Source organism: Chelonoidis abingdonii, chromosome 1 (assembly GCF_003597395.2).
Source record: "Chelonoidis abingdonii isolate Lonesome George chromosome 1, CheloAbing_2.0, whole genome shotgun sequence".
NCBI classification, from domain to species: Eukaryota; Metazoa; Chordata; order Testudines; family Testudinidae; genus Chelonoidis; species Chelonoidis abingdonii.
In genome coordinates, this window is record NC_133769.1 from 58,447,444 (window position 1) to 58,473,026 (window position 25,583).

The 25,583-nt window shown below is 41.5% G+C and overlaps 1 protein-coding gene across 5 annotated transcripts in view; it reads right to left on the reverse strand.

Annotated features, from left to right (window-relative positions):
- Positions 1-25,583, reverse strand: part of PRICKLE1 (prickle planar cell polarity protein 1) — a 113,287-nt gene that overhangs the window by 78,580 nt on the left and 9,124 nt on the right. The window contains exon 2 of one of the 5 annotated variants that reach the window (XM_032804597.2): positions 11,950-11,987. The exons of 2 other annotated variants lie outside the window; for them this stretch is intronic. The gene's annotated coding sequence lies outside the window, so the exon portion shown is untranslated. Of the gene's footprint in view, positions 1-11,949; positions 11,988-22,768; positions 22,856-25,583 lie in introns of all 5 variants that reach the window. 2 more of the 5 variants (XM_032804594.2, XM_032804595.2) reach the window with 2 other exon arrangements.

Sequence of the window (25,583 nt, forward strand, 5' to 3'; positions counted from 1 at the left end):
CATTACATCATGCTCAACGAGTTATGGTGTTTGAAAAATATTTTAGGATTATTGCATGTGTATAGCACTTTACAGACAGACAATGTAGCTAACTTCTTAAATAAGCAGTTTAAGACTTAATAAACTAAGTAGGTCCAAGCAAGTCAATAGGTGCTTTGTAACCAGACACAGTCATGGTTTAAGACACAGCCACACACACATACTTCACTTAGTTAGTTTCATGCTTACATGACACCTAAATTTAATAAAAAAAACACCATTTTTTGTCTATTACCACAATTTTTTTTTAAATAAAAAAATACAACCATAGTTTGGTAACAGCTTACTAAAGAAATACCAATTTAATTAAAACAAAAAGGTACAATGTTTCCCTAAGATTTACTACTATTTTACTGAAGAGTAAACTTTCTGTAAAAGTCCAGATGTTAGACTGCCTCAGGAAAATTCCAAGGCAACTTTCTCCTGTACAAACTGTAATGAATAGGTCTGTCTGCATTCACACTGGACCGTTTGTTGGATTTACTTTGGCCGAGATAATGCTGGTTAGCAGACAACTGCGTTGGGGCTCCTGACTTCTTGAAACTTGCTCACTGAAAGGAGAGTGTGTTCTATGCAATTAGGTATTTTTGTCATCAAAATTTAGAATTGAAAATAACGCCTTTATGTTACAGTTCTCATTGCAGGCTGTCAGAATGATACTAAAATGCACATTGCAAGCTTATTTTAACTCGTATATAAAAGGACATAAAATCTACAGACACGTCACAAAACAACTGCTGCTGTAGTAGAATTACAGGATATTTACTTTTGCTATTTGCAGAACTCTGTACATATACTGTAAAATCCAGTATACATTACACATCAGCCAAATCATGCTCCATGTTTCACTGTACTCCCAAGCCAATGTTCTATGGAGCAGAGAGCCACCCCATCCAAGTAGATGCACAGACCCAAATCTTATGAGCTCAGCCACACTGTATCTCAGAATGAATGTGCCAGAGCCTACTGCTCAGATACGGCAGTCCACTACTCTAACCACTAGGCCACATTCCTTTTCCAAACCCAGGAATTGAGTCCAGGAATCCTGACTCCCTACATTTTACTGCTGTCTAGCAAATACTTGTGCAAACAGCTAGCAAAGTATGTGTTGTGCCTTCTCTCTCTTCCCCCAGCCCCGTAAGGTTCACACAGAGGATAATAGTTACTCCTTAACCTCAAGTTGTAGAGATATTTGCTGGGGATCTGAAGGTACAGAATTCAAATCCTGCTGATGACCCACGAGTCACGGGAATCTTTATTATCCAAATGAGGAGACCTTCCCCCATTTTTCCTTTTTAAAAACTGCATTTATTTAATAGATGTATTTTCACAGTCAATTAAAAGGATTTATTTGAAAAACTTAATTATGGGACAACACACAACAAGACAGGTGCTTGTGTTTTCTAGATGTTTGTCTCAGTTTGCTTGTGTCAAACTGGCAGGTTTGAAAGATGGGAAATATAGATGTATGAGGATTACTCATGCTATTTTTATAGAGCTAGAGTTGCTTTCTTTGTTCCTCAGTGGTTAATCATACCCAGACTAAATTCTGCCTTGCAGCATGCAACTTTCCTTGGACTTCAATGTTATAACACTACCTAGGGGCCGGATCCTACTGATTCAATATAAGCTTTGATATTGGTTTTAATGGGAGCAAGAGCAGGAACTATATTTAAGTAAGTTCAGCACAGTGGTAGCGAGCATCTCACTTTTCAGTCATTTCTCTCTTTTTCCTCAAATTCCCACTTTCCTGCTTCTGGGTAAGTTGACACTTGCACATTTACCTGACACTGTTGCACTATTTTGTACTATCACTAAGAGATCAAAAATCTTGAATCAGACCCCCCCCCGCCCCCATCATGAGATTTTAAAAGAGACATTATATTGTAGTTTTTGCTCTTTTGACTTTTGAATTCCCCTTGCCCATCCCCAATATGGGTGTGACAATTGGAATAATAGAAATGCAGGACTGAAAGGGACCTTGAAAGGCCAAATCCACCTCTCTGCACTGAGTCAAGACCAGGTAAACCTAAACCATCCCTGAAGCAGGAAGCCTGCTAAACAGTCAGTGGGGCCACTGGGTGATCAAGGTGCTAAGGGAGCACTCAAGAAAGAAAAGGCTGTTGTGGAGAAACTAAATGAACTCTTTGCATTAATCTTCACTGAAGAGTATGTGGGGGAGATGTCCACCCCAGAGCCACTTTTTCCAGTTATAAATCTGAGCAACTCTCCCAGACTGAGGTGTCAATAGAGGAGGATTTAGAACAAACTGATAAAATTAAACTGCAATAAATCACCAGGACCAGATGGTATTTACCCAAGAGTTCTGAAGAAACTCAAATATGAAATTGCAGAACTACTAACTATGGTATGTAACCTATCACTTAAACCAGCCTCTGTACCAGATGACTGAAGGGTAGCTAATGTGATGCCAATTTTAAAAAAAGGCTCCAGAAGCAATCATGGCAATCACAGGCCGGTAATCTAACTTCAGTATCAGGCAGACTGGTTGAAACTACATTAAAGAACAGAATTGTGTGACGTACATAAACACAATGTGTTAGGGAAGAGTCAGCATGGCTTTTGTAAAGTAAATCATGCCTCATCAATCTAGTAGAATTCTCTGAGTGTATGTGACAGAGTGCAAGAGGCTAATGAGTGAGCAAGCCCTCTGGTAACTTAGCATATGTCTACACAGCAACTAGACACCAGTGGCCTGCCCAACCTCTGCCAGAAGCTGCGATTGGACGACAGGGGATGGATCACTCAAAACTGTCCTATTCTGTTCCTTTCCTCTGAAGCAGCTGGCACTGGTCGCTGTCAGAGACAGGATACTGGCCTAGATGGACCATTTGTCTGACCCAGTATGACCATTCTTATGTTCTGGCAGGTGTTTTTGAAAGCTGTTCTTAAACACCTCTAGTGATGGAGATCACACAACCTCCCCTGGAAGCCTATTCTAGAATGTAACTACCCTATTGTTAGCAAGTTTTTCCTAATTATCTAAACTAAAGCTCCCTTCATGCAGATTAATCCCATTGCTTTTTGTCCTACCTTCAGTGTTCATGGAGAACAATTGGTCACAGCCCTCCTAAGTAGCCTAGAATGAATTTAATCAATGGGCAACTAGTGTCCCAAATTTACTGGGTGGGATGATTTTTGGGTTTCGCTGCAGGAGCTCTCACGTCTGTCCATCCCCACATTCATCCATCCCCAGCCCAGCAATTAATTTTGACTCCCGGCCTCCTAATAAATCTTGCCCCCCTTATTCCCACATCAGTTCTGCTCCCCACAGACCTCTCTCGACTCTGCCCCCAATAGCCTACCCCCATCCCCTCCCCCACTGCAGTTCAGCATCCCCACCCTCATCAGTACAGCACCTCTAGAAGTTTAGCCCTGTCCAGCCCTCCCAGCAGTTCTGCTCCCTAGCCTCACTTCTGCTCCTCCAGAGGTTCAGCCTCCTCTCCCAGGCTCAACAGGGTGCCTTTCTTCCCCTTCCAGAGTGTGGGGGCAGTTCCAAGAGTTCTTCGCCTCCTTCTGCCCCTTCCCAGGCCAGGCCACATTCTGCAGAGAGGTGGAGGGAAACAAACCGTCCTGTCCCAGGTGGTTGTGGTGTGGGGGGGCTGCTGGGCTTTTTAGCTGCCTTCCCCCACACCTTTGAGAATTGCTTTGGGTTGTTCGGGGGAAGGGAAAGAGGAGAGCGCTTTGCCTACAGCAGTGCTGATTGGTTGTTCAGCCTCAGGAGGCGGCAATTGGGGCTGACAACCCATCAGAGGGCTCAAATTTGCTAGGAAGACTGGTATCACAAGACCAGGTTCCAGCCCAGCCACAATCCTGTTACTGGGAAAAGAATTGCCAGAGTTGGCCATGCCGTTTATGTAGTTCCCAGGAGTGCTGTTTTCTGGAAAGGACACATAAAAATCCTGTTTAAAAATCCCACTGGTATGGAACACAGCAACTCCTCTGAAGTCAGTGGTCTAATGAGAGTGGCTTATATGTTCCTGAGGGCAGAAATGAGCCTGCAAGCCCAGGTGTCATGTTAGCCCCACAGAGACGAGTTAAGAAGATCTTTAGAAAGTAATTGTACTCTATAACAAACTATTAGAAAAATAACGGATTAAAAATATGTCTTGACAAGCTTCAACATCTCAATGAAACATTTAATGGAAGGCCTTTCAGAAATGCAGCTGGAAGTGTTCTGTCAATGGGCCAAATTTAGTCATGGTACAATTCTGCTGAAATCAATGTGTCATGCTCATTTAGCAGCAATGAATGTAGCTCAATGTCTAAGTATTTCATAGTACTAGCTCTCAGAGCTGCAAACATGCATTGCCATAGTGGGAGCCATAAATAATATACCAGATGAAGTTTTAGCTGCATGTACTCTATGGACTAATACGAGTGAAGATACGTTTACCAAGGTTACTGGAAAAGGTTCAGCTTCCAATTCTAGAGTATATTTTGCCTCATACCCTGCAGTTCCAATGCTTGGAACAGAAGAGGAAGTTGGCTGGGTGGTAGAGATCTTCCTGAAGATGTAGGTAGGCTGGATCAAAAGTTTTCTGTCTATGTGTTTTGAACAAAAAATGAAAAAACAAAAACAAAAGGGGGGGGGAGGGTTTCAATGAATGAATTTTGGTAAGAAGTGTCTGCTTTCTGCAGAAAAATGTCCATTTTCACTGAAAAGCCAAATACTTGAAAACCAAAACTTTTTCAGCTGAAAGCCAAGTGTTTTGATTCAGAAATGCTCCTGTGGTATCTCATGTCACTACTCTATGCAGGCCATGCTCCCCTGCAGGAATGCATCTCTTATCATAGTGCTGACTCGATGGGGCTTGAGCACGCACGGGGAAAAATTGGTAGGTGCTCTGCACCCACCGACAGCTCCCCGCCCTGCCCCCACACCCCAACTCACCTCCGCTCTGCCTCCTCCTGAGCATGCCGCAGCTCTGCTTCTTCCCCCTCCCTCCCAGCGCTTCCTACCGCAAAACAGCTGATTTGCGGTGGCAAGCACTGGGAGGGAGGAGAGAGGAGAGGAGAGGAGAGGGAATGCGGCATGCTTGGGGAAAGGCGGGGCTGGGGGGGTTTGGAGAAGGGGTCCAATAAGAACAGGGAGGGGGCAGAGTTGGAGCGGGAACTTTGGGGAAGTGTTTGGGATCAGGGCGGGGCAGAGGCAGGAGAGCTTGGAGGTGGGGCGGGGCCAGGGGCACCCACCGGCGCCTGGAAAAGTTGGCGCCTATGTCTGTCTCTTATGATGCACTGATGACCAAGTATTCCCACGAACAGCATGAAGGTTCAAGAAAAGGGGAAACTGAGGTGCATCATGATATATGTAGTCCAACTAGGGAGCCCAGCCCACAGAGGAGACTTGGGACATAGGGCACCCTCATTACAACACCCATGAACATGGAAAAGGCATTTCCAGACCAAAATTTTTGGTTTTCAGAACAAGAATTTTTGATTTTTTTCACCAGGATGTTGAAATATTCTGCAGGGTAACAGGATCAAAGGAGTCTGACCAGCTCTAGCTGTATCCCAATCATTTAAACCCTCCTGTGTGCTTTTTAGGTCATTGTTTTAATTTGGCTTTTAAATTCCTTTTTCCAGAGTCCAATAGATATTAAATGTTTTTGTTGACAGACTATCAATAATAAAGTTAAACTACTACTGGTCAGGTAGCTGGACCTGCAAAGTGCTAAAATAAACTCTTGGGAAGGATGACTGTGAGCAAATGCCTGGGAAGACCCTATGATCTTTTTTTCCAGAATTAAATTTGAGTTAACTAGTATCAGCATATCTGAGTTCTGAGTGAGACGTCTGTTTGTTGAAAGAACAAGACAAAAAACAAAGACTGATGTGAACTACGTCCTAAAAATGGGAGAGTAAACTATGGCTTCTACTAGTTGTATATTTCCCTCATTTAAAAACACACACCCTTAGAGAAAAGCTTTGTTTTGAAAGTTACACGTATAAAAGTAATATTCAATGTTTGTGTCTATATAAGCAACATGATTGTTTCCTTTTGCATTAACACTAAGTTTGTGCCTCAAAATGTTTTCTGCTTTCTCAGAATTCTGCATGAGCGTAATCATTCTTAAAATGTATGCATCTGTGTGCAAAGAAACAGCAATTCTCTGTAGTCAGACCCAGGAGACGTGTTATAGGATCCCTGTAGCCTTGTGAGGACTATAATGGTATAAGTCTTTGAAAAAACAGTTTGTAGTCCCCTCAAGGCATGTGTCATGCTGCCAGATAAGATTAGAATGTGATAAGCTGGAGAAACTTTTTGAAGACGTTAAAGAGATCATGTAAGGAAGTGGCTTAAGGGTTATACTTTATCAAACCAACATGTTTCAATTGTTTATCACTAACAGCAGATTCTCCTCTTGCTTGTGAATGTTGGCATTCATTTTTATTTAAAACAGTGTAAACAACGTTTATCCTTAAAGGTATTTCCAGCAGCTGAAATTACATACAGGTCAAGACCAAGAAAATAATTACCTATGCTGTCTGGTCAACTGCTACTTGTTGGGAGTGCTAGGAATCCTAGAGAATTGTTCAGATTGCTGTTGAAATATTATATTCAGAGCGCTGGCACCTAACACATACCCCTTTACTGCCCCTATTTAGAACTTCCTTGCATTCAGATGCTTTCTTTGTGAAACAGGAATACATTTCACAGCTCTCTGCCATCTGATAAAAAAGTCACACATTTTGACTTTATATTGCTGTGCAGAGTTTCTCGGGAAGCAGGGCCCCTCAAAGTTGAGTATTTCTCTATAGCAACTTTCATGCCGGGTGACTGCCTGATGAATAAGGCGCAAGATCTGAACAATGTGTTTCACTCTTGTTAAATGTGAAAACTGTCACACATGAGGCCCAACTCCAGTTTTCAGGAGCATACAATAGGTACCCATTATACGTTTACTGCAAACTAATAAGTGTTTTACAGAATGAGCTCATTGGTACATCTTCCTAGATGATTATAAAGTAAGTTTTGTGAGACAGAAATGTCACTTTTGAGAGACTCTTATTACCCTATTTTAAAAAAAAAAGTTGCATTTCATTTGATGAGATATTATACTTATTGCCACTTAGGGTAATGAAAACCCTGTTCAAAATCTAGCCAAGTTATATATTACAGTCAATACACTTTCCCCCCTAATTCATAATTCTTCAGAATCCGTGTACTATCTGGGAACTTTATGACATACAATAAGCACAGTTATTTCACTGTTGCCTCTTCTCATGATTTCATAGCAAGTCTCTCAATATTTGGTGTTTTCTTCACATGCCAGCTCTTAGAATTGGGAGATTATGTGAGAATTTCAGCTTGCATTTAAAATAAAAACAATAAAAAGGCAGTTGCTAGTCCTCAAGGCTGTAAAAGCAATCTTGAAATCATAAACCTAAAGGCTCAAAACCAGAAAGCAAATGAAAAAAATAAATAAAGGTAATTTAAAAAAATAAATTCATGATTTTAGAATGCCAGGGGTTAGAAATACAGATGTATAGTAAATTTGCGTCACATCTTTTGTTCTTAGGTCCCAATCCTGATATGAGCTCCATGCAGGCAGACTCTGTACAAAATACCGTGAGGTTCAGGACCCTACTCAACAGACACTGATTGAGGTGAACAGCCTTTCAAACTCTATGTTCACTTCAATGGGAATACTCTGTTATGAGCTAACATTTTATTTCTATATACACTCCTGCTGTGTGGGACATTATAGATAACAAACCTATTATCTAGCTAACTGAAAGTTAGCAGGTTATAAAGTTCTCTTGTGAGAATCATCCTAGCTATGGGTAGGGAATGGAAGAAGAGATGGATGATTGGCACTAGACTGAAAAGTATTTACAAGATCAGTGGGACTATTCATGTAAAGTAGTGTTTGCAGAGCAAGACCCTTAGAGTGTTTACTGCTTTGGGCTTATTGTTGTCACTAAAAGATTTAATGAAAAGTTCATTAAAATGGATGAAGGACACTAAAGGTATGGCTATACTTGAGCTTTGAAGTGCAAGTGTGGTCGCAGCGCCAGCGCTGGGAGAGAGCTCTCCCAGCACTGCAGGTACTCCACATCCTGATGGGGTTTAGCTTGCAGCGCCGCTGCGGCACTGTTTACACTGGCGCTTTACAGCGCTGTATCTTGCAGCGCTCAGGGGGGTATTTTTTTCACACCCCTGAGCAAGAAAGTTGCAGCGCAGTAAAGCACCAGTGTAGCCAAGGCCTAAGCAAGTGACAACATTGGACTATCTGAACTACAAACTTTGTTTAATGTCTATGTTTAACAAATATGAATAACTAGGAAATAATGAAAACATGGTAAACTGAAAAATATTGTTAGACATTCCTGGTTCAGAAAGACAGGCCGGGGGCGGGAGGAAGAGGCGGAAAGGGAGGAGGTGTTGCATTATACATCAATACATGCACTTCTTCTGAGGTCTGGAAGGAGGTGACAGGTAGACCAGTTGAAAGTCTCTGGCAAAAGATGGTGGTATGGGAAACACGGGGATCTTATGGAAGGGGTCTACTACAGACCACCAAATCAGAAGCAAGTGGATGAGGCATTTCTAGAACAAATACTAGTAATATCCAAATGAGAAGGCTGAGGTATTTAATGCCTACTTTGCTTCAGTCTTCACTAAAAAAGTTTAACTGTGACCAGATGCTTAACGCAATCAATATTAACAAGGGAGAAGAAACACAAGCCAGAATGGGGGCGAGGAGGAGAGTTAAAAGAATATTCAGTTAAGTTAGAGGTATTCAAGTCAGCAAGGCCTGATGAAATTCATTCTAGTGTACTTAAGAAAATACCTGAAGCAATCTTAGAAATGTTAGCAATTATCATTGTGAGGTCAGAGGATGGGTGAGGTCCCAGAGTACCTATGTTTAAAAAGAGGAACAAAAAGGATCTTGGGAATTATAGACCAGTCAGCCTAACTTTGATATCTGGAAAGATACTGAAATAAAATATTAAATCATCAATCTGTAAGTACCTAGAGGATAATAGGTTATAACAGTCAACATGGATTTGTTAAGAACAAACCATGCCAAACCAATCCAATTTCCTTCCTTACTGGTCCAGTGGATGGGGGTGGGAGGAGGAAGTAGATGTGATATATCTTGATTTTAGTAAGGCCTTTGACACAGTCCTACATGACATTCTTATAAACAAACTAGGGAAATGTGGTCTAGATGAAGTTACTATAAGGTGTGTGCACAACTGGTTGAAAGACTGTACTCAAAGAGTAGTTATCAATGGTTCACTGTCAAAGTGGGAGGACATATTTAGTGGGGCCCACCAGGAGTCAATCACGGGTCCTGTACTATTCAGTATTTTAATTAATGACTTGGATAATGGAATGGAAAGTATGCTTATAAAATATACACATAACACCAAACTGGGAGGAGCTGCATGCACCTTGGAGGACAGGACTGGAATTCAAAATGACCATGACAAAATGGAGAATCGATCTGAAGTAAACAAGATTAAATTCAATATTGCCAAGAGAGGGGGGGAAAAAAAAAAAAATCAAATGCACAACAGGCACTATCTAGTTAGGTAGTAGTATAGGATCTGGGGCTTATAGTGGATCACAAATTGAATATGAGTCAACAATGTATGACTGTATGAGTCAGTCGCAAAAAAAAGGCTAATATCTGGGGCCCTACCAAATTCACGGCCTTGAAAAAACACATCGCAGACTGTGAAATCTGATCTCCCCTCGTGAAATTTGGTCTTGTGTACTTTTACCCTATACTATACAGATTTCATGGGGGGAAATTAGCGTTTCTCAAATTGGAGGTCCTGACCCAAAAGGGAGTTACAGGGCAGTTGCAAGATTTTAGGGGGGTTGTGATATTGCCACCCTTACTTCTGTACTGCCTTCAGAGCTGGGTGGCTGGAGAGTGGCAGCTGTTGGCCAGGCACCCAGCTCTGAAGGCAACGCCCCCCAGCAGCAGCACAGAAGAGTGGCAATACCATACCATGCCACCCTTACTTCTGCGCTGCTGCCTTCAGAGCTGGGCGCGTGGAGAGTGGTGGCTGCTGACTGAGGGCCTAGTTCTGCAGGCAGCAGCATAGAAGTAAGGGTGGTAATACCATAGCCTGCTATCCTTACTTCTGCACTGTTGCTGGCTCTGCCTTCTGAGCTGGGCTCCTAGCCAGCAGCTGCCACTCTCCAGCTGCCCAGCTCTGAAGTCAGCGCCACCTCCAGCAGCAGTGCAGAAGTAAGGGTAGCAGTACCGCAACCTCCCCCTACAATAACTTTGTGACCTCCCTCCCCCCCCAACACACTCCTTTTTGGATCAGAATCCCTACGATTACAACACTGTGAAATTTCAGATTTAAATAGCTGAAATCATGAAATTTACTATTTTAAAAATCCTATGGTTGTGAAATTGACCAAAATGGACCTTGAATTTGGCAGGGCCCTGGGGATAGGTTATTATTATCCAATTTCACGTGGCACTTTGAGGCCTCAGCTACAGTACTGTGTCCAGTTCTGGGTGCCACTCTTCAGGAAAGATGTGGATAAATTGGGGACAGTTCAGAGGAAAGTAAGAAAAATGCTAAAAGGTTTAGAAAATTTGACTTATAAAAAAAGTGTTCAAAAAATGGGCATGTTTAGTCTCAAGAAAAGAACTGATGCAGGGCCTGATAATCTTCAAATAGGTTAAGGGCCATGTGATCAACGGTTCTCTATGTCCACTGAAGGTAGGACAAGAAGTAATTGGCTTAATCTGCAGCAAGGGAGATTTAGGTTGGATATTTGAAAAAATTTCTAATTATAAGGAAAGTTAAGCATTGGAATAGGCTTCCAAAAGAGGTTCTGGAATCCCCCAACATTCAAAGGTTTTTAAGAACAGGTTAGACAAACACCAGTCAGGGATGGTCCCTACGCTTGGTCCTGCCTCAACACGTGGGGGATGGAAGTTGAGGGGGAGTGGGGCTGGACTGGATGATCTCTGTAGGTCTCTTCCAGCCTTAGATTTCTATGAATTATTGTATGGTAAAGCCACTTCAATTCATAGTAAAGTAACAAAACAAATGCTGAGAAAAAAAATCTGTAAGTCCCTAAAGGACAGTGGAAGAGGGGAAAAAAGGTTATACAAGACAAGCTTGCTATCTTATCAACTAATAAAATTAACATCTGAAAGGAATGCAGAGATATTATATCGGGATTTCAGCAAAAACGTGCTATACCACCTCATAGAAACTTACATGGGGGGAAAATGTTAAAATTGGATTGGATAAAAGCACTGTCACAAGGATTGAAAGTTAACTAAAGAACAGTAAACAATTATATACATCAAGATATCAAGTTGTTGGAAGGTGTGCCCCTTGGGGCACCCTGTTTTACATAACTTCTATTTAGTATCTGAATGAAGGAGTAAAAAAAACACATTAAGGCCCTGATACTGTACAGTGATCCACACAAGTAAAACCTTATAGCTAAAGAGAGGTCAATGGGGCTCTGGAGGGTCACTTTGCAGGAGTGGGACCTAATGTTGCTTATGAACCTAAGTTGAAAAGAGACAGTAAGAGCAGAAAGGACAGAAGTAATACAAGGAATTCACAGAAGTTAAGGGAAGGTAATAAATGGAGCCAATCTAGAAAAACAGGAGAATAGTACAGTGAGAAGGTAGAACACAGATATGAAAGAAGTCTGACAGGCAACTGTGGAGAGAAAGTTATAAAGGAGTATTAATGAAATGATGCAAAGAAAAATACATTGTGATTTTGGGGATGCAATTATTATTAATTTGTATTACCATAGTGCCTAAGACTCCTAGTCATGGACCAGGACCCCACTGTGCTAAGTACCGTACAAACACCGCCTACAATCACATCAGAGGACAGGGTATGCAGAGAAAGAAGGATAATATTTAGGATACTACATACAGTTCTGAGTATCTTGGTAACACAAAGATCTCAACCACCTGGAAGAGAGGAGAGAAGAAGAATGCAAATCACTAAACACCTGGGTGGAATGGGAGGGGATTTATTTAGAAGGAAAGGTTAAAAACAACTGAATAGGAATGGTTTAGTTAAACATCAACTAGAAGGTTGTTTGTGTGTATGTAGGACAATGTTGACTGTTTCCAAGTACTTGTAGTTTTAGTGTTTGGATGAATACCAGAAACTGGTGTAGAGAATGTCCTTTGTGTAAAAAAGAAGTGGAAAGTATTTGTTTAGGATGGCACCTATGCTTAATTTCATCCTGTTCATGCTGTTTATTTTTAAGTGTTAGGAATTTTTTCCCTACATTCTTCTTAACACTGAGTGTGGAACACTTCCCCAAGAGAACTGATGGAAATGCAATCACATGAGACATTTAAAATTAGACTGAACAAAGCATTTTCATACAACCCCACATTGCAAGCTAGACCAAATAGCCCCCAAGTGATTCACATTTACCCCTCCCAATCCTCCCCAGATATAAAGTTTATATAGCAGCCAACATTTATCTCTTCATAAGAATATTAATGTATTCATGTATTAATGTATTAACTAAAACAGTACAGAATCACATTAGGATACATATACCCAAGGAGATGCCTTCAGTACCTATAAGGTTTGCCTACTAAGCCTCAACCCAGGTTTTGAGTGGTTTGGTATAATTGGCTGAATTCTGTACATGAACCTTCCCACTTCACACATGCAGTCACATATTTTCCATATATTCCAATCAGGTATTTTGTCCTTGCATAACTCTGCAATGGCTGAACTAATTTTGTCTACCAAACAACCCCCGTTTGAACAAGGATATCACAGTTCAGCACTAGCTGCCTCTGAATCCTTTCTAGTCTCTGAATTCACCCTTTCAGGTGCACCTTCAACTCTCAGGGTGGAATCCTGGAATTTTCCCCACTCTTACACAAGGTCTCTGGCCCATGCTGCAGACCCACTTCCAGCTCCTCCAGAACATCTTGTTGAGGTTCTGGCTGCACTTTTCTCCACATCTTTTTATGTATGCACACCCACAAAGTTGTGGGACCACCTCATCAACCTCCTCCTAGCCATGGCCAAAGTGGTCATTTATAACACAAGGGAGAGGAGGTTGGCTGAGGGGGGCCTGCAACTGTGGGGTCTATTTTTGTTCTTTCATCCATTCACACATCCAAGCAGAGTTCCCCTAGGCAGCATCTAGTGGCTCCTGGAATGCTTTCGCGGAGCCATGGGCGCTGTCCGGGGTTCTCTGCTCAGTGTCCCGTTCCGGTTCCCTAGTTTTGGCTCTTTGACCCCCCACACCTGTCACTGCTTTTTTTCCCTTCGTTGTCCCCCATGTTTAGTTGAGCACTGGGTCCAGTAGCTCCTCTGCAGGCTGGGGGAGGGGCCTTTAGCAGCAAATGGGCTTGTGCCCGTCCACTTCCCAGCACTCAGTATGACCATGTCTCCGGGATACAGCACTCTGTCAGTCAACCATAATTACTCAGCAGCCCAACTGGATTCAGTGCTTGTAAGTCTTCCCTACAAAAGCTGTGACCAGTGGTTAATGACAATGCAAAACACTCTTTCCAAAATAAAGTACTGTTCAATCTTAGCAGCAGGAACACAGCAAAGCGTAAGCACAGAAAATGGTTTTTAACACAGTTAGAACACTTACCCACATCTATACCTTACCTACAGTCCTAGGTAGGCCCAGGGGCGGCTCCAGGCACCAGCGGACCAAGCGCATGCTTGGGGCGGTAAGCCGTGGGGGCGGCCTGCCAGTCGCAGTGAGGGCGGCAGTCAGGATGCCTTCAGCAGCATGCCTGCGGGAGGTCCGTCAGCAGCTTCGGCAGCAATTCGGCAGCGGGTACGCCGAATGCACAGGACCGGCAGACCTTCCGCAGGCGTGCTGCCGAATCTGCATTACCAGCAGACAATCCCAGACAACCCAGCCTCTGGAGTTTGGCTTCACCTTAGCTCAAAATCCTTGACTTCCTCTTTTAAGGAAGGTGTTCTTTCATAAGTCCAACCAAGTCCTTTGTTTTCTCCTTAGTCTCTTTGAGCTTGGTTAAACTGGTTTAGACAGCTCATCAGGGAGATCGGAGAAACTTCAAAAGTGCTTCAGTTTCTGCATTGTCTCAGATTTTGTAGAATAACTTATCAAACCATTGTCTACCATTCCTTCATATGAATTAACCCCTTATAGTCACATAGTAAATCACCACAATAAAAAACAGATGGAACCTAATACTCATAAATTACTTGCAGCTTCCACATCCTTAAAGGATACCTAGGTAAAAGGCCAACTTTGAATGAAAAATGGTTCAATAAATTTTAAGTAATGAGCTCCATGCATGCACAGTACAATTTGTTTCCTCCCCTCCCCCTGTTCTCTGATCCAAGCAGCTGAGAATCAGAATCCAAATTTCGGGGCAAACTGCCCACAAGCCAAGTTTCACCAACTTGAGATGTCAAAATAAGATGCCACTCACAACAAATTGTGCAGATAGTCAATATATGATCATGTGTTCTCTACTGGTCTCCTGGGTCTTGGTTCCCTCTCCTTTGGGGGCGGGGGATGGGGTGGGGGCAGGGCACAAGAGACAATTTCATATCAGTAGGCTGCCATTCTATCCTCCAAACCCACTTGTTCTGCCATGCTTTTAATTATTATAATTTTGGAGAATTAAGAAGGAAAAAACCCACCAAAACTCTTAAGTTATTTACCAATATGTCACTGTTGTGTATTAAATCTTTTAGACTGTAAACTTTCGGGGGCAGGAATTGTCTTTACTGTTGTGCATAGTACAATACCAAGCACTTTATTAGTACAAAACAAAGAAAAATACTCTCTCTCATAGGTATCCATGTATGGCGAACTCCATGCAAAGTAGGCATTCTCATTTCTTGACTTTAATTGGACAGGAGTCGATAATGCTCCTCAAGGATGTAGACCATTTTGTCAGATCACTGTGTATGAAGGCATTCACCAGGTCAGCTTTGAAAGTGTGTGTAGGAAGGGGAGGGAGGCTAGTGCTGCTCCAGCCTCTGGCAGGCTGTCATGCTATACATGCAGCTTCCAAAACAATTCAGATACTGTGTATAACCAGTTGCACAAACACATCACGCCTTGAAAAATCTAAGATCACAACTGATGCCCACTGAATAGAGAAAATGATAAAACAGTATGTTTTGACAGAAAATGCAGTTTCCACAAAGTTGAAAATTTGCCAAAATTGTTGATTTTTCCATTGGTCAAAACCAAAATAAAATGTTTTGGTGCAGGTTGAAACTCAAAAAAAAAAAAAAACACACCACTTCAATTTGTCTATTTTAAATCAAAACAGTTTTGTTTTAGATTAGTTTGACATCAGTCTGAGTCTGCTGGAGCTTCTGCAGTGTTCTCAGGGGAGCTGTAGTTTGGGTACTACCAGAGGTGAAAGTAAGCCGGTCCAGTATGGTGTACCAGCAAGAGCCAGTACGCTGTGCTGGACCGCACCAGCTTCCACAGCCGGGATTGAAAGGGCTCACAGCTCCCCGGGGCTGCAGGCAGCCCAGAGCCCTTAAATCCACGGCTGGTGCCCCAGGGCCTTTAAATCTTGAGAGGCCACGCCTCTTCCAGATGAGGCCACGCCCTCCCTCAGGACTCCGGCAGTACCAGTAAGTCCTGTAAATTACTTTCACCCCTGGGTACCACTCTTCCCTATGGGCTGGGGCTCCCTTGCTGGATTACATCTTCCATTTAGATATTTTGTCCCAATTTGGGACAAAAAACAAATTTAAAAATATCAGAATTTTCCACAGAACAGAAATTTTGAGTTTTAACTAGTAGAACAGAGAAACTCCAAGACAGCAGGTACCCTTTTTGATATGCAAGAAAGTCCATGGCTGGCTAGTGTTAAAAGCTTTTCTTCTCCCACCTGTACAGAGAGGCCCAGGAAAATCTGCCGACACCCTTATGATTTGTGTGTCTCGATATCCCACAGCCTACACACATTACCCTAAAGAGTTCAGGCCATTTACCCAATTCTGTTCTCACTGAACAAAGTCAAGAGCAAAACCTCCCAAACAAATCTAACATTTACTGATTTCTAGAACTTACCACGTTAAACCTAAGTTTAGACATATTTAAACTCTGAAAAAGTATACAGAAAAATGTGTAGTATACTCCATTTGTTTATGTTCATTATTTCTTATAAAAAGTGTGTTAATGTAAATGATATTTAGGCTATGAAACTAGGTACGACATTTTTTTCTAGAGCCTGTCTGGCACGACTCTCTGCTGTCTCTGAAGAGATTTCAGTTCAGATTGGTGGGGAGAGAAATAAAAAAACAATGGGAACCATTAAAAATGTCAGTGCCTCTCCCCAATTCCCCAGCCTCACATAACTGGCACTGCACTAAAAAATAAGCCTGGTCACATTCCAAGTTTGAGAGTGCCATCTAGTGTCTCCTTGTTTACTATTTCTGACCGAGGGAGACTCTTCATTAAACAGCACTACATAAGGCATATTTTGCTTTGTTTTCTTGACAAAGCTATATTCTGGATTTTGTAGCTCCATTTTCAGACAACTGATCTTTTTCCTCATACACAAACACTCTTGTTTTGCCTGTTATGACACTTCAAGGATCCATCTTAAAATACAATCAGTTTCCCTTAAGAAAGTGTGAACACACAAAGTCATTAATCTGGAAAGCTATAATTTATTAACCTTTGCCAAACTATGTAACGAAATGTAGCCCTTAAAAGCTACCTCGTGCCATCTCCCTTAGTGTGACCTCATCCCAAGAACGGATGGATAGATAAGAGAAACTTTCAGTGGAAAAAATGTGATCTACGATCAGCCAGGCTATACTGGAAATCAATAATCAACAGTTCCACTACTACAGGTCTCCTGCTCTCACCTATTATCACAAATAAAATAAAATACTTCCTGAATAGAAGATCTCCAAAGAAAGGCTAAGATGCTTTATACTTGTTCATAGGATTTGCCCTACTGGATCTGACCTATGGTCCATCTAGTCCAGGTGTGGGCAAACTTTTTGGCCCGAGGGCCACATCTGGGTATGGAAATTTTATGGTGGGCCAAGAACGCTCATGAAATTGGGGTTGGGGTGCAGGAGGGAGTGAGAGCTCTGCCTCGGGGTGTGGGCTCTGGGGTTGGGCCAGAAATGAGGAGTTCAGGGTGCAGGAGGGGGCTCTGGGCTGGGGGTTGGGGCACAGAAGGAGGTCAGGGATGCAGGCTCCGGGCAGTGCTTACCTCAAGCAGCTCTTGGAAGCAGTGGCATGTCCCCTCCCTCTAGCTTCTATGTGGAGGTGCAGCCAGGTGGCTCTGTGTGCTGCCCCGTCTGCAGGCACCACTCCTGGAATTCCCATTGGCTGCAGTTCCCGGCCAATGGGAGCTGTGGGGGTAGCACTTGGGGTGAGACAGTGCGCAGAGCCCCCTGGTTACCCCTAAACATAGGAGCCAGCAGAGGGGGGACATGCTGCTGCTTCTGGGAGTCTCGGTGCGCAGAGCGGTCTCCAACCCTGCTCCCTTGCTGGAACGTGGGAGCGGAGCAAGCCCCAGACCCTGCTCCCCAGTGGGAGCTCAAGGGCTGTATTAAACAGGCTGGAGGGCTGGATGTGGCTCCTGGGCTGTAGGTTTGCTCACCTCTGATCTAGTCCAATATCCTCTCTCTGACAGCGATCAGCACCCAATACTTACAGGGAAGGTACAGAAGACCCATAGTTCGCAAGTGTGGGAAAATCTTGCCATGCTTATGAAGGTCTCATCCTAAAAGCAGTTTCTAACCACTAGGAATAGGTATTAACTTGAAGTTTTATATTTTTTCAATACTTAGCTATGAAATATTATAACTCTAGATAGTCTTGTTATCCATATATACACATCTAATCCCTCTTTGAAGGTTGCTAAATATTTGGCCTCAACATCATCCTGTGGCAATGAGTTCCAAAGTCTAATTATACATTGTGATGTAGTAGGTGGCCCTCTGCTCTCCCTGCTAGTATTGAAGTAATGCCCTGACAATGGCGTGGAAAGTGTTTGCTATTGGACGTGCTCTTTAAGATGAGGCATAAAATATAGTTCTGTCCATTTGCTGTGATTAAGGATTCTGTTGCTATTTGCAGGAGTAGGGGCACAGTATTGCTGTGTTGCAGCTGCGGTACTTGTATGGTAAGTGATGTAACACCTTGGTGTCAGAGGCTACGTGTTATTTGGTGGGATGCTCTGCTTGAAAGCTATGGAGTTTGCATCGTGCCAGATCCTTTGGTTCTGGCTGGTGATTAATTTTATTTTAATGTTTTGCATTATTTTAGTCTATCGCATTTAGATGCTGCTCAGACACATGCTTTATGAAGCGAATTAATTTATTAAAGTGTGTGTTGGTAAAGAGTTTGGAGTTTGTTTAGGATGAAAAGCACATACAGAAATACAATATTATAATGCTAGGCCATGCAGCTCCAAAATGTGTTTACATCATTGTTCAAGAGGTAGAGCTCAAACAAGTATGCCATCTTTATTATGATAATTTCAAACTAAGTCTCCACTCCATAATAGCCCAAGATTTTTTTTCTAGTTAAGTAGCGCATGCTTTCAGACAGACAATCACACAGTAAAATATAGTCTGTTAGCTTTAGTTAGAAGTTTTTAGCTAAGATTTATTATAAAATAAAAGCTGTAAGTTTTAAGGGTCACATTTTCAACATCACTCCCACAAAACATGCATGTGCACCTGGAGCCTGATTTTCAAAGGCACCAAGCACCCAAAGCACCTGCTAACTGTAACAGGAGCTCTGGGTGCCACATCCCGTGAATGTTTGTGGCCTTGAAGTAGCTGACCAAATAAGTGGTATTTTTAATACATACACATGATTTCAGTCACAAATTTAGGGTAACGTTTTCAAAATGTCTACATCTAAGTTTCATGTCAAGAAAGCTTGAAATAGTTCCCGAGAAACTAATAGGAATGATTCACTTCCTAAACGACACATTAGGGCTTATTTCAGCCCCAAAATGGGCTCTGAATGCTGGGCTTACAGAAGTTCCACACCCTAGGTTCTGCATCTGTTAAAGCTGCTCCCTATTTGAAAGGGGTACTTGCTCCTAAAAAGAGCCTAGGTGCTGCTGGCTTTAGCCTTTGAAACTGCCCATATATGCCCACCTTTTAAGGAGCAAATTCTCATGTCACTCAGTCTCAGATATGGGAAAATTACTTACCGAAATAGCAGCCATGACTAAACTGAGCTCATCTTAGTGTGTATGCGGAGAGAGTTTGTTTCCTCCTCTTGCTGCTTAATAGTTAGGCAAGGCCCTAGAATAGATTTGTAATGGGCTGTGCTGCCTGAAAGTGACATCTAACTGGCAAAGAGCCCTGAAATTGAGCTATCTGCAAGAGAGTGTGTTTATGGGGCAAAGGTTCCTGCATCTCCAGTAATGACAAGGCAGGAGAGGAAGAGGGAGTCCCACCAATTGCAGGCAGGAACCACAGTCAATAGCAATTTTTATACAAACCATGCCTGAACTCCAGTCCCCATCCATTTTATTCAAAATGCTACCACCAAATAGTCCATTGCTTCAGCCATGTTATCCCATTCTGAGTCACGTTACTGGCTCCACATTGTCCTTGCCTTCAAGGCCTAGCATACAACACAGACCCCAGTCTATGTCTGGTCTAGTCTCCTTTTACATTCTCTGCTTCCAACAACAACCACCTCAATACTCCTTCTCTCTCGGACACAAACATGTAAGTGTCTTGCCATTCTATGCCTTATGCATGAGAGTCATTTCCAAAAAACCACCCTGTTGGTGCTTTCATATTCACCTTAAGAAATCACTCCTAAAATATGACTTGCACAGCATGGCTTTCATTACAAAATAGTAAAACCTCACCTCTGAGCCATCAAAATTAAATATTTAAGGTAAGTAACTACTTAATCATTTCTGTAACCTGTGTTTCTCCCCTTCCTGGTGAAGGTGTTATTCTCACTTGGCTGTCATGTCCACCATTTGGACTGCGAGCTATTTGGGGCAGGGACTTGTCTTCAGGTAGGTCTCCCGTGAAGCACCTAAATCATAATGATAGCAAATAGGCGGGAGAAACACTTCAGCCCCCAAATCAAGGCAAGTTTTCTGTTACAAAACAAAAAACAACAAAACCATCACACCCCACCCAAACTCTTGTGTGCGCCTGGCACATCTCTTTTCCCTGTCACCACTACACTCCAAAGGAGCCATCTGTAAGTTCTGCTGCATGTACCACAATGTATACAACTCAGTCTAGGTTCCATCATCGTGTTGCTGCAATACCAGGCAGCTAAATGTCAGCAAATAGTGACGCACTGTCAACAAATGATGGACTTTTCTACTACGAGGACAAAATGCCTAGGCACAAAGATTTTCCCTTGCACTACTACCTCTGCACCAGATACACATTAGAAAGTTATATTCACACAACTAGAGATCATAAAATTGGAAATCATAAAACCACAACGGCAGACTTCAGTTCTGTGGCACCTAGGTGGGCATAGTGTTGAAAGCTTCAGTCTGAGTTTCTTGCATTTCTAGTGTTTTGGTAAGTTTTTAAAAAAATATTCTATTAACAGATACTCAGCCCTAAGAAGATTTTTGCTTGGGAAATACACAGTGCAACATTCAGTTACACCTAACATCAATCTACAGTTTAAACTATGTCAAAACTTAAGGAGTGAACGAGAAGATCCTGAATAACATCCGATGGATTTTCTAGGTTTTGTATGTCAAATATTAGTTTTATGCTAATAAAATTTGATGCAATACTGTGTGTCGTCTCTCATGCCATAGAGTCCACTTGTAATTTGCTGCTTTAGAGAAAAATCTTTTCAAATTAACCAATAGATCTTCTCTAAACTAAAACATCACAAGCTGACTATTTTTATCATTTTTGAACTGCAAAACTGGCAATCAAAGCAAAGTTTCAGTTAGGTGAGGTATACTATGTTAGGTTTGAAAAACTAACTAGTGGTGAAGTTTGAATCTGCTGTAGTGACTAATGAATGAGGCGAGTGTATTTAAACACACACATGCACAAGTCATAGCTTAGCATGAACAGTTTTTTATAGTACTGTTGTATAAATCCCAGTCAGTGATTTGAGTACTGATGCTCTGTTGAGGTCATAATCTCCTGCCAAAAGGTACACAAATACCAGCATCAAGCAAAACTTATGGCAATAGTGAGATTTTTGTAGATGTTCAGCAGTCACTTCTACATTTAACTGCTCAGAGAGAGTCTGAAGATAAACACATTGATTTTTCTATAATTGGAAAACTTGTTAAATAAGAGTGTGAATGTAGGGAGACAGCAAACTCTATGGCACTTTTATTTGGGCAGAAGCAGTTCTCCATCACTTCTGACTCATAGCAGTTTCAAGACAGACTTGTTGGAGATGAGAGCTAATAAAGTGATAGAAAGGGGCACAATACAGAGAGTCATGACTGCACACAGTTACTCCAGAATAGACTCAAGAGTTACCCTCCTTTGGGACTTCTGCACATTGACCCTCTTTGCAGGACAAGAGCCTAGGACAGTAACTACTTTAGCGTGTCTATATTGCAGTACCAGCTATTAATTTCTAAAACTGGAGTAGTACATACAACTGGCAGATTAGGACCAAACTAAGTTATTATGATAACTGCTATTAACATTTTATATATAATGCAATATGCATGACAGAAGTATGGAAACTAATATTTGCATAATAAAGTCATAGTACGGCATTAAACAGTTTTAGATTAACTATAAATAGTTAAAAATAGTAACTGGATGCCAGACTCTCTCTCACCCAGTTTTACATGGCTCTACCATCACTGATTTCAGTGGAGTTACTCTGATTTATGTCTTTGGAGAGGCAAATCAAACCCTGTGTATTTAAAAGGAAACTGCAAACATGATTCCTACAATTCAGGGGGAGAATTAAAAGATATGAAGTTGTGAACTGTAAAACAGGCAGAGTAAACAAGCGAAGGCAGGAGAAGAGGCTCCAGTCATCCAGAGTCTGAAAGCTTTGGATAATCAGTACTGCCAAGCCCAAGTGTTCAAAATTTGTGCATCAGGCCCCAAAGATTCATGGGATTAAAAACCTCATTATTTTTAGAGCTAAAGCCATTTTTAAAAATTTATTATTTTCGCAATAATCACAAGACCCTGATAGTCATGCAGAGCTGTCAATGCTGGGTGTGAGAACTCTTTTAAGGGAAAGCTGTGTCTGATAAGGCTCATCCACTGATTAGACAGGATGAGATATTCTGAAATCTTTCAAGATTTCCATTTTAGGGCACTAACAACATAATTGTCAGCCTTTCACCTGTGGAGCTCAAGGGTAAGTGAGCTCAAGTATGGCAGAGTCTACTCTAAACGAATTATGATCACAAAACTACTGCACAGGTTAGAGCTACTTAGGCCTATTTCATAGCCGAGTTACTCCATTTATACACCAGTGAAACTTCACTGAAGTAAATGTAGTTATAAAGCAGTGTACAAGTTAAGTAGCACATATGTCTCCTAGTTTCTGATTTAGAGATTCAGAATTGGGGTTTATATAATAAGATTGTTAGTCAGGAACAAGGTAAGGTGTACCAAGAGCTAAACGAAAGAGGTTGCATTATCTTTTCTAGCACTGTACATTCTCCTAGTCCTCCTCACTATCATTTCATAACTATATGGAATTCTTCCTGAGATTAATGAGAAGGAAGCATTACAGATGCCATTGGAATCCTGTATCCCCAAATCCCACTGATGGCATGCATACATACATACTGCCTTATCACTTCCAAGGCCTGATCCCACAAGGCGCAGGACACCTCCCTTGAGGTCTTGAGTGCCATCAGTGGGTGCGCTGTAGGAAGTAATTGAGCCAATGAGAGGTGCCATCTTACTAACCACATTGCTTAGATAAGGTAAATACCCAATCACAGTTCACACTGTCTGCACATTTAGTACACGTTGAGTTTACCAACCTTCTTTCATATGTATAATCTAATCTGTGTCACCTGATCACTGCTTGCTGTTCAACATCCATTTAGGCAAACCACCATATTTTCTTCAACTAGTATTTCAAAATAGATGCCTACTCTGACCCAAATCCGCACCGGGTTTGTAAGGGTAGGAAGAGCAAGGCAATTTACTGATTAATATCTTTAAAAGCTGAAGGTAAAGTAAGTTTCCAGTACCTCAATATAGAGGAAAGTCTGGTTTACTTTCAACGTATTTGGCAGCACTTGAGGACATTTTGTTGGCTATTAGCCTGCCAAGCTGTTTAGGCTTATAGAAGGAGCATAAAGAAACTTGTATGGCAAATTCTGTTAAATATAAACATATCTTCTGTATATTTTATTTCCTCCTTCCACATACACAGAGAGCTAAATCACTTCAGTCCTAGGATAAATGGGAACTCAGTATTTATCATTTAAATTCTTTCTCTAAGCTTTGCAAACAAGTCAGGGGGCTCTCACAGTGAAGTTATCCATATGATCATTATGATGAACAAAGCATCAGAAAGCAGTTCAAAATTCTTATGAAACACATGTATCCTGCTACAAGAAACATCTGAGATTCACTAACAAGATTCCAGACTGAACTATACCCCGGTTAGCAATTCGTATGTGCACGCACGCAGACACACACACACACACACACACACACTCTCCAGGACTGGACATATGTATTAGTCATTCTCACAAAGTCATTTTCTTTCTTAGCATATACTATATGCAGTATTTTTAATCACAATTTTGAAAAATATTATCCCCATTTCTGAAAGTTATACTTTTACTAAAACAAAAACACACATTTGGTCCTCTGAAGAGCTAACTTTCCTGAACATAGGATAATCACAAGTAATTACATAGCATGCACACACTTTTGAGATGCAAAATTACTGCACTTCTGTGGGAATTAAAATGCTGTGTTTGAGTGCAGGAAAAAAAAATCTTCCCCAAAAACTTATGTAGAGGTTTGCTTTCAACGTAGCCTACTCATTTTTAGTATGTACATGAAAAAAAGAAAAATCAGTTTTTATTGTGGTTAGATGAACTGACCCACACATGAAGTTTTTTTTTTTTTTTTTTTTTTTAAAGCTTTCAATTTGTACCATAGTTACTGTGTATTTGTGTCACCACAGCACTGGGCTATGGATGGGAGCAGCTGTCTGGCTAGCCAGTGTGCTCAGCTGGTAGAGAGAGAGTGACTGTGTGACTAGGCTAATCTCTCACTGAGCTCCTGCTATCTTTTTCACAAAAGGACTTAATTAATGTAAAGATAATATCAGGGTGCAATGGATAATGCTGCAGAATTATAGTGTTAGTGTCAAAGGAAGTTTTTGCTCCTGTTTTAAACCATCTCTACAAGACTGCTTCACAAACAGATCAAGTATTTCACACTGTCCCATAGAAAAGACTAAAAATAACTTCTGTGACATGGGTCATTTTAAAGATTCACTTAGTAATGTTAAAAAAATCTAAGTTTCTGATTAAAATAAAAAAAAAAGTTAAAAAACACATTTACTAACAAGAAAAGTGGCTGTCTTTAGAACAAAAAAGTGTCCTAATGCAAGAACAGGTGTAAGAATTCCAGACCATTTGATAAAGCTTTAAACCACATGCTCAGAATCCCGTGTTACTGTATTTTAAACACCTACAGTTAGTAACTAGCTATACTTAGAACACATCATTTTGGGAGATGAAGATTTTGCAATATGGATTACTTTTAAAAAGTTATGTTTGTAGAGGGACTTGAACATATATTTTTAGGCTGATATTTTCTCTTTTTAAAAACTGTAACTGTAACATACCGTTAAATGTTTAAGGAACTATTGGTTCAATATAGCCTATTATATTGTATATGGACAACTTTGACTTTTCCTTGCAGTGGTGCAAGGGTTAGAAGTGCACTTAGATTTGGAAGGTGATAGTCGCAGAATCCAAGCCCTGATATCGTGTTATATTGTGGCTACTTGATGCAAGATTATAAAAACAGCTATAAAAACATCACAAGAAACAAAAAAACTTTATTTAAATTAAAATAAATCATAATCCGATTCTTGGAAGGCACTTGGAAATGCTTTTTGGCATGCAGTTGCTTCATGCCTCCAATAGTGTGTGTAATTGGAAACATTTCATACAGAATTGTTACTAAAGTCAAAGACCATAACTGCAAGCTGTGGGATCTGTGCTTCAGATAAAAGGACTCCTAAATGAAACTGTTATGCATGGAGAGTGTTTGTAGGTCTATGTCTGCAATACTTTTATCAGCTTATTGCCAAATTTTCAGACTTAGGGCTTGGCTACACTTGCAAGTTGCAGCGCTGGTGAGGGGGTTACAGCTTACAAAGCTCAGCCAGCGCTGCAACTCCGACTGTAGCGCCAGCTGTACTCCTGGTCTGCTATGGGTGTAGCGAATCCAGCGCTGGTGATGCAGCGCTGCTCATCAGGTGTGGACATTCACCAGCGCTGTTATTGGCCTCCAGGGTATTAAGAGGTATCCCAGAATTCCTGTCTACAACAAACCGGAAGGTACTCCCCGGAGCTACCAAACACAGCTGCTCTTTGCTCCAGCGAGCGAGCCGA